The 15,845-nt window shown below is 39.3% G+C and overlaps 1 long non-coding RNA gene across 2 annotated transcripts in view; it reads right to left on the bottom strand.

Annotated features, from left to right (window-relative positions):
• Positions 1 to 12,714, bottom strand: part of LOC146555261 (uncharacterized) — a 31,087-nt gene extending 18,373 nt beyond the window's left edge. The window contains exons 1-4 of one of the 2 annotated variants that reach the window (XR_014889199.1): positions 11,614 to 12,714; positions 9,419 to 9,463; positions 6,375 to 9,157; positions 608 to 5,469 (exon numbers count right to left, since the gene is read on the bottom strand). This is a non-coding gene — a long non-coding RNA (uncharacterized LOC146555261). The remainder of the gene's footprint in view (positions 1 to 607; positions 5,470 to 6,374; positions 9,158 to 9,418; positions 9,464 to 11,613) is intronic. The other variant, XR_014889200.1, reaches the window with a different exon arrangement.
• Positions 12,715 to 15,845: the final 3,131 nt, after the last annotated feature.

Raw genomic sequence — 15,845 nt, 5'->3', positions numbered from 1 at the left:
AACGGCAATAAGGGTTCCACAGTGTCACAGTTTTCTGCATATAGTCGATTAATAAATGTTGAGAAAACAACTAATCGATTCAATTTTTTTATTTGAACAAGTATCAAATTGATTTTCACAGAAGCGTTCAATGGAACAAATACATAAATGGTAAGCTGACTGCTTTTTATATAGGGTTTTTGTATTTTGCTCGTGCATTAAAAAGCGCTTTATACAACATGCCTCATTCACCTATTCACCCAAACATTATTACAAGCACCTTTTCTACAATTAAGCTAAACATGCATAAAATGTTAGCAGTGGAGATTTGGCACCTGAAAGGACCCCCTTTGATCCACTCCTAGTTTGAGTCTATTTACATTTAAATACTGATACTTCAATTTTGCCTTGGTTTGAGCTCCATAAAGCAGGCAAACCAGAATTAATCACAGAAGGCAAAAACACTGAAACTACGTTTTAAGCTGCGAGCCAAACAAACCAAAGGTAACCGTGTTTTGAAAAGAGCTATGAAGAGAAACAGACAGACTACTGTAATTTCTCAATAAAATGTCGCTTATTATCGCTCACTCTCAAGAACAAAAACGTGAGTAATTTTCCAGTAGCTCACCATATTTGGGATCTTCTAACATCCACACTTCATGTTTAAACGGTGGTGCGGAGGCGGTGTACCGTCGCAGGCCGGATGTAGCATTCAGCGCGGTGTGCCTTTTTTTCAGTTGCTAAGCAACAGATTTGTCCCGCCCCTTTCGTTATGACGAGCCGGGCCAGTCCTTTGACTGGTGACGTTACAATGAAACCGACCTTATATATAGACCTGGCTGTTCAGTTGAAACGCATTCACACAGCGGGACAGCAGCGCTTTAAACGTTCAAACACGGAGTTTAACACAAAACAACATTTTAGACATAAAAAACAAAAAAGTGAAATGGCAAGCTCAAACTGTAACACAATGACAAATGATGAAACAGTTCAGACCAATCGGGATAATTCTACAGTACATGCTTTGGTATCCCTCTTGGATAACTTGTTAAGTAGTTTTTCGAAAAAGCAGTTGGACGCGCTTACCTCAGGCTATCCGGATTGCTTCACCGCTAAGCGGCTTGCAGGTTTTTTAAAGGACGTAATGGACCTGTGTGCACAGTCACTAGCAGTATCACCACTGAGGTCTTCCCAGAACTCCCCTGTACATGAAAACTGTTCTGTCCACACCACCACTGGCAAAACGGTTTTGTCACCTGTGAAATTTTTGGACGATTCTGCTGAGCAGGAGTTTGATACAGCACAGAATATAGATGCTAACAGCCAAGAAACAGCTAACACAGAAGAACGCTGTCAAAATGCTGACCAACACAGTGCTGCAAAAGCAGAAAACAATCCAATTCCAGATCCCCAGCAGCAGAAATCCTGTGTTGAACATGAAGCCAGCATCCCACCGTTAACAAACATAAGTCAAACGGAGTCATATAAAAAGATACAGAATCACAGATCTTCTGTAGACTGTGAGCCACCTGAAAACACCTTAGACTTTGAAAGATGGTTAGAGACATTAATTCAGGCTGTGCTTTCAAAGCTTGGTAAACTTTTAAAGTGCCCTCATTCTCACCAAAAACGTTTGTTGGATCTACTCTTGGACAAATTCAAGGGGATGGATTTGCATTTAGACCGAAAAGTGCAGAATTATTTTGACTGCATTGCTAATGCCATTTTCACTGATATTTGTGACCAATTATATAATTGGTCACTAATATCATTGGAAATGGGGAGGAGTGGGGAGGAGGATTCAATGAATTTAATGGGAGAACCAATATTTAATATCATAACTACTTCAGTATTCCAAGAACACCTGTTGGCAGTAACAATTATCGATAGACTGGAATCATATGAAAAGAAAGAAAGATGCAGACTTTCAGTGGAAATCTTTGTGGAAGGACTGATTTCCCAGGTTGCAAAAACATCAGACACAGTCTTCAGCATTGAAAATGCTGAAGCTATCTCCAACCGGCTTACCATGAAAATCTGGACTGAAATCAGGGCAGAATACAACAAAATCCCCCCAGAGAAGTTCAAGAAACTCAGCGAGAGGGTTTTCAAATCCCTCTGTAAAAGATGGAAGCATGTAGCGGTTATTGTGACATCCTGGCAATTAAACGTCCAAGATCTTGATGAAGATATTGTTAAAACTTTCAAAAGAAAGATATTCCCAGAACCAAGTTGGATATCTAAGTGCTTTTCATCGGTGCGTGCATTTTTTGGGAGGTTTAAGGGAGGAAACAAAGTTTCCCCTTTATAGTGACATCGTGATATCAACAGCAAGATATTTTCTAAAACTCACTGGACACTTTAAATTAGCTAGTTTTACATTTAGATCAGATCAAGTCATTTTTGAAATCCCCAGGAATGGTCGCGGCAGATGGCCACCCCACCCTGAGCCTGGTTCTGTCGAAGGTTTCTTCCTCTTAAAAGGGAGTTTTTCCTTCCCACTGTCGCCTCGTGCTTGCTCAGAGGGGTTTGTTCTTTTGGGGTTTTCTTTTTAATACTGTAAGTTGTTACCTTACAGTGTGAAGCACCTTGAAAACACCATTGTTTCCTTTGGTGCTATACAGATTGAAGTGACTTGCACTGACAACATAACTAAGCTGGGACTTTAATTTAACATCAATAAAATTATAAAAATATTACATCTTGATTTCTGCTTGTTTTCATTGTCTGTGACTTAATGAATACAAATGTGTAATTTAACAGATTTTTTCTTTATGTTAGTCTGACCGGTGATTCCACGTTGGCCTTAGGTGTTGGCGCGGATACGCTGCAGCCCCTGAGCCATTAATGGCCCAGCACACTACAGTAAAAACAAAACAACAGCCATCTCTCCAACTAGGAAAGGAAAATAATAAACTGCCTCCTTGGAGGCAACCTGACTCAAAACAGTTGCAGTCCAACTCAGACCGACTGCAATCACTCTCAGGCAGATTGATGAAGATCTGCAAATAACTGTTGTCTAATTTATAAACGCAGACAGATTGCCAACACGTCTGTTTACAATAGAGGACTGTACTTACATGGTTGCAAACTGGTTGTTGTCTTGCTTATATGAAAACATTGCTTTGGAGCAATGAAACTCAAACACATTCATTTTTAAAATGCCTCAAAATGAAATTTTGAAATATTTGGCTTTATGCTTTGAAAGTGCCGTTGTGAGTGGGAGTGTGAAATCCTTACTTGATGTGTTCCCTTTGCCTTTACTGTTTTCAGTTTTATTTGTCATATGCAAGTTAGCACAGGGTCAACATTGCAATGAAATGTGTTTGACGAGCAGCAGTCACTCAGCAGCATGGTACAGTAGAAATATAATAAAATATAATAAAATAAAAAATAGAAAAATAGTAAAGAGCAAAATATTAGAGAGACGTGGTAAAAGAGAAAAGATGACTAAATATATATGTATCTATAAATATAAATATATGTACACTAGTGATTAAATAAGAAAATCTTGAAAAGAAATATGACGGGAGGCCAAATGGGATGTTGCACAGGAATGAGCAGCAGAAAATTACAGTATTACTCAGACTTTTAATAGTCATATTGTCAGTTTTGGCCGACGGTCATGGGTCACTTCCACTAAAATAGCACGAGACTGGAGTAAAATGTACTTTATTAATGAGAACACATGGTGATACAGCAAAGAATCCAACCCTTCTGAAAAGCAAATGGCTTCCTGTTATACTCTACCTGATTCAGGTGAGCATCTGGAATAGACCAAGTCTGGGGGTCAGCAAACCAAAGGAAAACAAAACCCTCCCCATAAGAAAACCACTACAATATAACCAAGATATAACACATCATAGACATATGAAGATTTGGAACAAGTCCTATAAATAATTCCATAACATATAAACTTCAGTCTCTTCTATATACATTAAAACAGCGGTCCCCAACCTTTTTTGCGCCACGGACCGGTTTATGCCCGACAATATTTTCACGGACCGGCCTTTAAGGTGTCACAGATAAATACAACAAAATAAAACTAGTACCGGTACCGGAAAAAAAGAAGATTTATTCATAACACACGTGAAAGACCCAGGAAAACAGAGTTAACGATAAAAACGATAACAAAATAACGATAAAAAACGATAAAAACTCTGAAAACCATACATTTCACACCCGAGCCTCATCTCTCGACCAAACGACGGTCCGTGGCCCAGCGGTTGGGGACCGCTGCATTAAAACACCTTAACCACACAGTTAGGTTTCAGCCCTCGCTGACTCAGAACAAAGTAAGACAATCAGAGTTCGATTGGTTTTTACTTGTGCAGGGGAAGCCTGGTCAGATTCTCAGAGTTGCAAGCTCTACACCCAAACTCAGACAACTCCAACTCCAGCCTTTTATTGAATGAAAACAGTTACACAACTGCCCATTGTAAACCCCATATGTTGTGTGGTAAAAGCTAAGGCACTGTGTGTGTGTGTGTGTATGTGTGTCTGTATACGTGACTTCCTGGTTACAAACGTTTTAACCGCATCTCTAGTCATAAAAGGGCATCTCCCCTCAACCTCGTATATGGCTTAACCTCTTTAACAGTCCACCATTTACATGGTGAGCCCATACTGTAAAGGGCAGGAAGTGAACATTCCTTACCAAATAAGGAAACCAGAATCTTACATAGATTGTGCCTGCAGTTGAAAACTATAGCTAGTAACATCCCCAACATCCTACATGTGGGGGAGGAACAGAAAAATATCTGAACATACAGTTCAAGACAAGGTCCAAGCACAATAATGACAACTTTTAACAAAATCACTCCAACACACACTCCCCTAGCCTGGCACATTGGTTTGCTCCAGGAGCTCATAAGCAGGTGATTGAGCTGCTTTTACTCTTTATAAAGTGAGTACTGTTAACACTTCTCTTTTTACATATACAACTAATTTAGGTTACAGACAAATGATTAAATGTGAACAGCTCTAACACGGGTTCTTTTCCTGACACAGGTAGGATGGCCAGTCCCCCTGTCTCTTCACCTTTCACGAGTCACTTAAATAACAACCCAAAAAACCTAATAAAGATCACAATCAACCAGTGTGTGTTTTTCTTCATTATGGTTTTTAAATACAAATCAGTCAGTCAATTAATAAAAATACAAGTAAGGGTAATGGAACCCCTGGTCTCCATTACACACATAAATACCATAAAGACACTAAGTCGTAGAGCTCTGAACTCCTTGCTTTTATGATATTTACACTTCTTCTTGGCCTTCTCCTTCACTCTGAGTCACTCCAGGATAAACGCATCAGCTCAGACATTCAATAATTAAAATATGTGTAGGTGACCGTTTGGCAGAAGACGATGTCGAGGCGGTACTGCAGTGACACGTCCGTGGCTATTGTCGGGGAGGTGTCCTGCATCAGCAGGAAGTCCATAGACTTCTTGGCTTTGTTGCTCATCATGGCTCTGTAGTCCGTGGGCGTGGCCTGCAAAAAGTGTAAATAAACCATCAGAGACCAAACACAATTATGCCTTCCAACCACTAGTTTAGACAACATCTTGCAAAGAGTGTGTATTTCAGAGTGCAGTTGTTTTTAAATTTGACAGAAACAGAAAAAAAGATGGAACAGAAGGACAACAGGGAAAGCAGAAGCACCGACACACTGAAATCTTTTAGGGTCAAGCTCCAGAACTAGCCACAAATCCTGCTGGAAAGAACCTAAAAATACTTAAAAATACTTGCAGAGATCTAATGGAGCCGTTAACTCAAAAGCCTGGTGTCAGGCATGTTCTTTAATAAATAAGAAACGAGCTGATATGTTACAGACCCCAGTCTTTACGTAAAGAAAACGCTGACATTTAGAGCGGTCTCGCAGCAGATTTTAAAACAGTGACACTGATTTGTGGGGTTTTTGTGCACAGATTTGAACCTTTTTGTTTTATCCATGTCCTTGAACACAGCTTGTGACTTGGGCGCTTTCATATGTACCGATTCATTTAGGTTTGTGCACTGAGGCCAGATTTAGGTATTAAAAACGAGTCAGTCATAACACTTCTTACATTAGTTAAAAAGCTGAGCTTACACTAAACCAACATTTAAATTTCCCCTTGTGGGACTAATAAAGGTATATCATATCATATCATTACTACAGTATTGCTGCAACATTGTAAAGACAAAGATGACACACGGACCAGACATAAAACACTGAACACTTTTTAAAGAAGAGTCATTTAAGAATTCAACTGCTTGAACTATGTTATTTTAAAATTGACAGTAGAGCAGAAGTCACTGCATCATTTCATCATCAACACGAACCTGAAAAAAGCTGTCTGATATATAGATAAAATAATAACAAACAAACAAACATACAGATATCACTAAACAAAACACCTTATCTTGGTTTTCTAGGTGTTGCTGATGGTGACATAGGAAACTTCAGGATCCACCTAAACAATGAAGAGAAAAACATGCTGACTCCTCAGTAATATCCATCCACTTATCCTTTTCAGTGTCGCGGGGGGTGCTGGAGCCTATCCCAGCTGTCATAAGGCGAGAGGCGGGGTACACCCTGGACAGGTCGCCAGTCTGTCGCAGGGCCAACACACAGAGACAGACAACCATTCACGCTCACATTCACTCCTGCATTCACACCTATGGGCAATTTAGATTTTTCAATTCACCTATACCTTTAGACGTGCTTGTATGAATGGGTGAATGAGGCATGTTGTTTACAGTGCTTTGACTACTCTGGGAGAGTAGAAAATTGCTATATAAGAATCAGTCCATTTACCAATAAAAAAAACACTGCAAAACACACAAAACAAAATAGAAATAAGAAAAATGGTAACAGACATAGGAAAAAAAACGTAAATAGGAAAAACGAAAACAGAAATAGGAAAAAACAGATTTCCAAAAGCAAAGGGGAGTGTTTCTGGGGAGACAATAACCCGACGGACCAGTTGCAGGAACCCAAAACATGCTAGGTGTGTTTTATCATGACTCATATAATACTGATGATGAATTTTTAGGCTAATAGTTAGGCTAACACATATACCACTCATCTTTTCTTTCCTCACAAAACCGATAAATCCTCCACTTCTTTTAAGTGTCTCCCAGCGCAATTCTTAGCATATTTTGGTTCCTGCAACTGGTCCGTCAGGTTATTGTCTCCCCAGAAACACTTTGTGCTTTTGCAAATCTTTTTTTTTCCTATTTCCGCTGTCGTTTTTCCTCTTTTCGTTGTGTTTTGTGTGCTTTTGCAGCATTTTTCTTATTGCTGGTGTTGTCTTAAGTTGCAGTGGCCTCTCAGGGCCACCGTACAACACATGTTCTCCCCGTGTTTGCGTGGGTTCTCTCCGGGTACTCCGGCTTCCTCCCACCGTCCAAAGACATGCAGCTTGTGGGGATAGGTTAATTGGATAATCTAGATTGCCACTAGGTGTGAGTGTGAATGGTTGTCTGTGTCTCAATGTGTTAGCCCTGCGACAGACTGGCGACCTGTCCAGGGTGTACCCTGCCTCTCGCCCTATGACAGCTGGGATAGGCTCCAGCACCCCCCGCGACCCTGAAAAGGATAAGCGGAAGTGAATGGATGGATGGATGTTTCAAAACTCACAGGATTTTCACTCTTCTGCATTTTGTTTCCTGGAAAGACAAAAACAGTCAACTCTAACATTCATAGAACAACTTACAAATGTTGTATCTGTAAATGTTCTCACCTTTCATTCTTTTCCTTATGATGAGACACACAGCTCTTATCAGCAGTGCGACCAAACCAATAGCTCCATCGATGTACCACGAAACTAAAACTTTGATGGGGTTTTTTTTATCTTCACTAAACACTTTTTTGCTTTGTGTTTATTATTGTGCTACTGCAAGTATTTCATATATTAGTCAGTTGATTGTTACTGTAGGGCAGCTCTAGGACAATCCCTGATGTGATGTAGCTTGCTTTTATCCAGCAGATACGACATCTCATGAGGAGGTTCGAACCCTGTACCCTGACCTTCCCACTGACGCACAAAGTCTGCACATCCAGAAGCAGGCCCTTCTACGTGAACAACAGCACAACAGTTTCTATTTCTTTTAATATTAGAAGTCAGTTATTCATTAATGAATACAAATGGTGACTGAAGTTATTTAGACAGGACATTAAACAATAAACTTCCAATAAATTATGAACAATGTGTGACTGAATGTGTTCAGTGAAAGACTTTGAAAATATCGCAGCATAAAACCAGTGTAAAAGTATTCAGACTACTTTTGGGGGTATTTATTTGATGATGCAACCAGAAAATGTGCAGGTTGTGAGTTTAACATTTTCAACACTGGAGAAGAAGTACATGTACACAGACTAGCTAATGACAAACATTTTTTTTAAATTAACCTTTATTTAAACAGGTTGTTCATTTTTCTGAGCTTATCTGGTGTCTAGTTTTGGTGGCAGTAGCATAAGCAGAGAAGACCCAGACCTTACTCTCCCGAGCCAGCTCCTCCATTATTTGGGGGACACTGAGGCATTCTCTGCTGAGTGCTGTGATCTCCCCAACATGTCCTGGGTGTGTCCTGTCTGTCCTGGTGGGACATGCCTGGAACATCTCACCCAGGAGGCGCTCAAGAGGCACCCTTGTCAGATGCCTGAACCTCCTCAACTGGCTCGTTTAGATGTAGAGGAGTAGCAGTTAACTCATGCAAACCACATTTCTCCACGCCAGTCCTAATCAGCTTACTCAGTATCACTAGATCCAATGCTGCTCCTCCAGCAGAGCACACAAAAGTAGGAGAGACCGGAGATGCCATGGCTTAGTTAGGAGACTGTTTGCTTCAAGGCCACTAGAAGGTGCTGCCATAAAACTACAATAAATGAATTGACCTTTTGACCTGCTCACACTCTTTTATGCAAAACCCTGCTGATGTTACGCACACACACACACATAAAGAGATTCTAGGTCTGACCAACCGTCTCCGCCGTGGGCAAAAAGATGACAGTCAATAAAATTCTAAAATTTTATTTATAAACACAATGAATAATAGTTAAAAGTCCAGTGTCCCATTTAGGTACAAAGTAAAAACACACAGTCCAAGGCCAGAGCCAGCTATGCCACAAAGCCAGTTGCACTCCACACGTTGTTCACTTCAACAGGGGTAGCAATTGTCCTCTGAGACCCACCACCCTGTAAGTAGAAAGCCAGTGATCACTCCATCCTCTGCAACTCAGCTACTTTCAGGCTACAGCATATAATAGGCCCTAGCCTGCACAGAGCGACAAAATAAGACAATTCACTATATAATTCACAGCCCATCCATCCCAAACATATCAGATCATTAGCGGTTTTGTCACATTACATACCTGCACTGAGAGACAAAATAAGACTAATGACGCTAAATTTAATTACGGGTCATGGACAGCCTTCATAAATGCTCATATTACTCACCCACACTGAATTCCAGCACAGGTTCATCTGGGTCCTGACTATTTCCTGCAAAATAACACAAACGTCATCAGAACATTAAGTCAGAGAAACAACATTTGGAGCTTTTGTACATGATAAATTATACTGCAGTAGTAAAACAAAGTCAAGCAGCAGTACATTTATTAAAATCACCTTCAGCTGTAATATTTAAACTGATTTAGTGTCAATTTAGATTATGTTTAGATTAAAATGAAACTAGTACCCTTGTAATGTCTTTTTAAATTAGAGGTAAATATTTGTATATTTTTTTACATAATATAATTATATTTACTGGATTTTCTCTCTATTGTAGTTTAGTATTATAGTTATTACTTGTTTTTTATTGACTTGTCTTGTTTTTACAATGATTTGCTTTGACTGCAGCCTTTAAAGAAAAGACTATCTGTTCAGTAACTATCCATCAGACTGGGTCCATGTTACCAGCCAAATGGGTAATAATTAAAGTAAGTTTTGAATTACGTATATTTGGGTGTTTAGGTGACACTTTTGCAAAAAAATATATATATAATTAGGTTTAAAAGAACTAAACATGTATGTATTTAAAAACAATAAGTGTGTTAGAATTACTACAGCAACAGGTTGTAGCTCACTGTACTGTTTTTGAGCACAACTTTGGCGCTTTTGCCTCATTTTTAAATCAGTGATCCCAGTAGCACAGTCTAAGCAGAGACCTCAGTGCTTGGCAAACAATCAATAGAATCAATATAATTATTAAAAAGAAACAAAATAAATGCCAACCATATAAAAAACATAAACTTAAAGAAAAAACTAAACTTGATTTTATGTCTTTAGGCTATTGTTAACAGCAAGCATGAGGTTAGTGCATATGTATTATTATTGGAAAGATTACTGCAAAGAAAAAAAAAGTTGAACCAGGAGGGGGCGATATTGCTCTTCTTACAATGAGTTACATGCAGGCTATTACTTACCGTGTCACTCACATTTATTTCACAAATTAGCTGAACCCACTTAATTCGATTTAATTGTATTTATGCAGAGCTGAATCACAACAACATTCTCCTCGAGGTGGTATAGATTGTAAGGTAGAAAGTCTACAATTAAAAAGAAAAAACCTCAATACAGTGGGAAGGAACAACTCACTTTTAACAGGAAGCACCCTCTGGCAGAACCACGGTCAGGGAGCAAACTATCAAACTACGAGGTCTTTAAAATAAGATGATTATTCAAGACCTCATGTGTGATGGGAAGGATTCTGAATTTGATGCTGGACCCACAAATCATAAAAGAGAAACACTAACTCACACACACCAGAAAGTGCCAAGAATTATAATTATATGTAATTTAGTTTTGCGTTCCTTTATAATGCTTTCAACTATACAAATAAGACACTTGGGGGCGCCTGAGCCTTGTAGACACAACAAATATTGAACAAACCTCATGCGCCCTGTTGTTGACAAAACGATAAAAATGAATGTGTCTTATTTAGGTCATTTCTGTAGTTACAGAAAATCATTTGAATTCATTTTTCCTTAAATTATTTTAACCCTTATTTGATGCTATTGAAATTGGTCTGTTGCCTCAGGGCAACAACGGCAATAAGGGTTCCACAGTGTCACAGTTTTCTGCATATAGTCGATTAATAAATGTTGAGAAAACAACTAATCGATTCAATTTTTTTATTTGAACAAGTATCAAATTGATTTTCACAGAAGCGTTCAATGGAACAAATACATAAATGGTAAGCTGACTGCTTTTTATATAGGGTTTTTGTATTTTGCTCGTGCATTAAAAAGCGCTTTATACAACATGCCTCATTCACCTATTCACCCAAACATTATTACAAGCACCTTTTCTACAATTAAGCTAAACATGCATAAAATGTTAGCAGTGGAGATTTGGCACCTGAAAGGACCCCCTTTGATCCACTCCTAGTTTGAGTCTATTTACATTTAAATACTGATACTTCAATTTTGCCTTGGTTTGAGCTCCATAAAGCAGGCAAACCAGAATTAATCACAGAAGGCAAAAACACTGAAACTACGTTTTAAGCTGCGAGCCAAACAAACCAAAGGTAACCGTGTTTTGAAAAGAGCTATGAAGAGAAACAGACAGACTACTGTAATTTCTCAATAAAATGTCGCTTATTATCGCTCACTCTCAAGAACAAAAACGTGAGTAATTTTCCAGTAGCTCACCATATTTGGGATCTTCTAACATCCACACTTCATGTTTAAACGGTGGTGCGGAGGCGGTGTACCGTCGCAGGCCGGATGTAGCATTCAGCGCGGTGTGCCTTTTTTTCAGTTGCTAAGCAACAGATTTGTCCCGCCCCTTTCGTTATGACGAGCCGGGCCAGTCCTTTGACTGGTGACGTTACAATGAAACCGACCTTATATATAGACCTGGCTGTTCAGTTGAAACGCATTCACACAGCGGGACAGCAGCGCTTTAAACGTTCAAACACGGAGTTTAACACAAAACAACATTTTAGACATAAAAAACAAAAAAGTGAAATGGCAAGCTCAAACTGTAACACAATGACAAATGATGAAACAGTTCAGACCAATCGGGATAATTCTACAGTACATGCTTTGGTATCCCTCTTGGATAACTTGTTAAGTAGTTTTTCGAAAAAGCAGTTGGACGCGCTTACCTCAGGCTATCCGGATTGCTTCACCGCTAAGCGGCTTGCAGGTTTTTTAAAGGACGTAATGGACCTGTGTGCACAGTCACTAGCAGTATCACCACTGAGGTCTTCCCAGAACTCCCCTGTACATGAAAACTGTTCTGTCCACACCACCACTGGCAAAACGGTTTTGTCACCTGTGAAATTTTTGGACGATTCTGCTGAGCAGGAGTTTGATACAGCACAGAATATAGATGCTAACAGCCAAGAAACAGCTAACACAGAAGAACGCTGTCAAAATGCTGACCAACACAGTGCTGCAAAAGCAGAAAACAATCCAATTCCAGATCCCCAGCAGCAGAAATCCTGTGTTGAACATGAAGCCAGCATCCCACCGTTAACAAACATAAGTCAAACGGAGTCATATAAAAAGATACAGAATCACAGATCTTCTGTAGACTGTGAGCCACCTGAAAACACCTTAGACTTTGAAAGATGGTTAGAGACATTAATTCAGGCTGTGCTTTCAAAGCTTGGTAAACTTTTAAAGTGCCCTCATTCTCACCAAAAACGTTTGTTGGATCTACTCTTGGACAAATTCAAGGGGATGGATTTGCATTTAGACCGAAAAGTGCAGAATTATTTTGACTGCATTGCTAATGCCATTTTCACTGATATTTGTGACCAATTATATAATTGGTCACTAATATCATTGGAAATGGGGAGGAGTGGGGAGGAGGATTCAATGAATTTAATGGGAGAACCAATATTTAATATCATAACTACTTCAGTATTCCAAGAACACCTGTTGGCAGTAACAATTATCGATAGACTGGAATCATATGAAAAGAAAGAAAGATGCAGACTTTCAGTGGAAATCTTTGTGGAAGGACTGATTTCCCAGGTTGCAAAAACATCAGACACAGTCTTCAGCATTGAAAATGCTGAAGCTATCTCCAACCGGCTTACCATGAAAATCTGGACTGAAATCAGGGCAGAATACAACAAAATCCCCCCAGAGAAGTTCAAGAAACTCAGCGAGAGGGTTTTCAAATCCCTCTGTAAAAGATGGAAGCATGTAGCGGTTATTGTGACATCCTGGCAATTAAACGTCCAAGATCTTGATGAAGATATTGTTAAAACTTTCAAAAGAAAGATATTCCCAGAACCAAGTTGGATATCTAAGTGCTTTTCATCGGTGCGTGCATTTTTTGGGAGGTTTAAGGGAGGAAACAAAGTTTCCCCTTTATAGTGACATCGTGATATCAACAGCAAGATATTTTCTAAAACTCACTGGACACTTTAAATTAGCTAGTTTTACATTTAGATCAGATCAAGTCATTTTTGAAATCCCCAGGAATGGTCGCGGCAGATGGCCACCCCACCCTGAGCCTGGTTCTGTCGAAGGTTTCTTCCTCTTAAAAGGGAGTTTTTCCTTCCCACTGTCGCCTCGTGCTTGCTCAGAGGGGTTTGTTCTTTTGGGGTTTTCTTTTTAATACTGTAAGTTGTTACCTTACAGTGTGAAGCACCTTGAAAACACCATTGTTTCCTTTGGTGCTATACAGATTGAAGTGACTTGCACTGACAACATAACTAAGCTGGGACTTTAATTTAACATCAATAAAATTATAAAAATATTACATCTTGATTTCTGCTTGTTTTCATTGTCTGTGACTTAATGAATACAAATGTGTAATTTAACAGATTTTTTCTTTATGTTAGTCTGACCGGTGATTCCACGTTGGCCTTAGGTGTTGGCGCGGATACGCTGCAGCCCCTGAGCCATTAATGGCCCAGCACACTACAGTAAAAACAAAACAACAGCCATCTCTCCAACTAGGAAAGGAAAATAATAAACTGCCTCCTTGGAGGCAACCTGACTCAAAACAGTTGCAGTCCAACTCAGACCGACTGCAATCACTCTCAGGCAGATTGATGAAGATCTGCAAATAACTGTTGTCTAATTTATAAACGCAGACAGATTGCCAACACGTCTGTTTACAATAGAGGACTGTACTTACATGGTTGCAAACTGGTTGTTGTCTTGCTTATATGAAAACATTGCTTTGGAGCAATGAAACTCAAACACATTCATTTTTAAAATGCCTCAAAATGAAATTTTGAAATATTTGGCTTTATGCTTTGAAAGTGCCGTTGTGAGTGGGAGTGTGAAATCCTTACTTGATGTGTTCCCTTTGCCTTTACTGTTTTCAGTTTTATTTGTCATATGCAAGTTAGCACAGGGTCAACATTGCAATGAAATGTGTTTGACGAGCAGCAGTCACTCAGCAGCATGGTACAGTAGAAATATAATAAAATATAATAAAATAAAAAATAGAAAAATAGTAAAGAGCAAAATATTAGAGAGACGTGGTAAAAGAGAAAAGATGACTAAATATATATGTATCTATAAATATAAATATATGTACACTAGTGATTAAATAAGAAAATCTTGAAAAGAAATATGACGGGAGGCCAAATGGGATGTTGCACAGGAATGAGCAGCAGAAAATTACAGTATTACTCAGACTTTTAATAGTCATATTGTCAGTTTTGGCCGACGGTCATGGGTCACTTCCACTAAAATAGCACGAGACTGGAGTAAAATGTACTTTATTAATGAGAACACATGGTGATACAGCAAAGAATCCAACCCTTCTGAAAAGCAAATGGCTTCCTGTTATACTCTACCTGATTCAGGTGAGCATCTGGAATAGACCAAGTCTGGGGGTCAGCAAACCAAAGGAAAACAAAACCCTCCCCATAAGAAAACCACTACAATATAACCAAGATATAACACATCATAGACATATGAAGATTTGGAACAAGTCCTATAAATAATTCCATAACATATAAACTTCAGTCTCTTCTATATACATTAAAACAGCGGTCCCCAACCTTTTTTGCGCCACGGACCGGTTTATGCCCGACAATATTTTCACGGACCGGCCTTTAAGGTGTCACAGATAAATACAACAAAATAAAACTAGTACCGGTACCGGAAAAAAAGAAGATTTATTCATAACACATGTGAAAGACCCAGGAAAACAGAGTTAACGATAAAAACGATAACAAAATAACGATAAAAAACGATAAAAACTCTGAAAACCATACATTTCACACCCGAGCCTCATCTCTCGACCAAACGACGGTCCGTGGCCCAGCGGTTGGGGACCGCTGCATTAAAACACCTTAACCACACAGTTAGGTTTCAGCCCTCGCTGACTCAGAACAAAGTAAGACAATCAGAGTTCGATTGGTTTTTACTTGTGCAGGGGAAGCCTGGTCAGATTCTCAGAGTTGCAAGCTCTACACCCAAACTCAGACAACTCCAACTCCAGCCTTTTATTGAATGAAAACAGTTACACAACTGCCCATTGTAAACCCCATATGTTGTGTGGTAAAAGCTAAGGCACTGTGTGTGTGTGTGTGTATGTGTGTCTGTATACGTGACTTCCTGGTTACAAACGTTTTAACCGCATCTCTAGTCATAAAAGGGCATCTCCCCTCAACCTCGTATATGGCTTAACCTCTTTAACAGTCCACCATTTACATGGTGAGCCCATACTGTAAAGGGCAGGAAGTGAACATTCCTTACCAAATAAGGAAACCAGAATCTTACATAGATTGTGCCTGCAGTTGAAAACTATAGCTAGTAACATCCCCAACATCCTACATGTGGGGGAGGAACAGAAAAATATCTGAACATACAGTTCAAGACAAGGTCCAAGCACAATAATGACAACTTTTAACAAAATCACTCCAACACACACTCCCCTAGCCTGGCACATTGGTTTGCTC

The sequence above is a fragment of the Mchenga conophoros genome, linkage group LG17 (genome assembly GCF_057382185.1).
Source record: "Mchenga conophoros isolate Kocher_MC1m ecotype Shallow Benthic linkage group LG17, M_conophoros_male_GT1.1, whole genome shotgun sequence".
NCBI classification, from domain to species: Eukaryota; Metazoa; Chordata; class Actinopteri; order Cichliformes; family Cichlidae; genus Mchenga; species Mchenga conophoros.
The sequence above is the reverse complement of the archived record's forward strand: the minus strand, read 5'-3'. Positions and strand labels throughout refer to the sequence as shown.